Raw genomic sequence first — 1,391 nt, 5'->3', positions numbered from 1 at the left:
CTTGGGTATCCCACCTCAGGTATCCCACCTCAGGTATCCCACCTCAGGTATTTCACTTCAGATATCGCAGCTCAGGTATCCCACCTCAGGAATGCCACCTCAGGTATCCCACCTCAGGTATCCCACCTCAGGTTTGTCACCTCAGGTATCCCACCTCAGGTATCCCACCTCAGGTATATCCCACCTCATGTATCCCACCTCAGGGTTGCCACCTCTGGTATCCCACCTCAGGTATCCCATCTTAGGTATGCCACCTCAGGAATCCCACCTCAGGTATCCCACCTCAGGTATCCCTCCTCAGGTATGCCACCTCAGGCATGCCACCTCCGGTATCTCACCTCAGGTATCCCACCTCATGTATGCCACTTCAGGGAGCCCACCTCAGGTATACCACCCCAGGTATGCTACCTCAGGTATCCCACCTCAGGAATATCCCACCTCATGTATGCCATCTAGGGTTTATCCCACCTCAGGTTTGTCACCTCACGTATGCCACCTCAAGCATCCCACCTCAGGAATGCCACCTCAGGTATGTCACCTCGGGTATCGCAGCTCAGGTATATCCAACCTCATGTATGCCACCTAGGGTTCATCCCATCTCAGGTTTGCCACCTCAGATATCCCACCTCAGGTATCCCAACTCAGGTCTGCCACCTCAGGTATCCCACTTCAGGTATCCCACCTCAGGTTAATCCCACCTCAGGTAGCCCACCTCAGGTATCACACCTCAGGTATATTCCACCTCATGTGTGCCACCTAGGGTTTATCCCACCTCAGGGTTGCCACCTTAGGTAAATTCCACCTCAGGTATCCCACCTTCGGTATGCCACCTTAGGTATGCCACCTCAGGTATCCAACCTTGGGTATCCCACCTTAGGTATCCCATGTCAGGTATCCCATCCTCAGGTATCCCACCTCAGGTATGCCACCTCAGTTATATCCCACCTCAGGTATGCCACCTAGGGTTTATCCCACCTCAGGTATCCCACCCTAGGTATCCCACCTCAGGTATGTCACCTCAGTTATATCCCACCTCAGGTATACCACCTCAGGTATATTCCACCTAGGGTTTATTCCACCTCAGGTATACCACCTCAGGTATCCCACTTCAGGTATGCCACCTCAGGCATGCCACCTCGGGTATCTCACCTCAGGTATCCCACCTCAGGAATCCTACCTCAGGTATGCCACCTCAGGTATATCCCACCTCAGGTATGCCACCTAGGGTATATCCCACCTCAGGTATGTCACCTCAGTTATATCCCACCTCAGGTATGCCACCTAGGGTTTAACCCACCTCAGGTATCCCTCCTCAGGTATGCCACCTCGGGTATACTACCTCAGGTATCCCACCTCAGGTATATCCCACCTCAGATATGCCAACTAGTGTT

The sequence above is a fragment of the Lissotriton helveticus genome, chromosome 11 (genome assembly GCF_964261635.1).
Source record: "Lissotriton helveticus chromosome 11, aLisHel1.1, whole genome shotgun sequence".
In the NCBI taxonomy this organism is placed as follows: domain Eukaryota; kingdom Metazoa; phylum Chordata; class Amphibia; order Caudata; family Salamandridae; genus Lissotriton; species Lissotriton helveticus.
Note: the sequence above shows the minus strand (reverse complement) of the source record.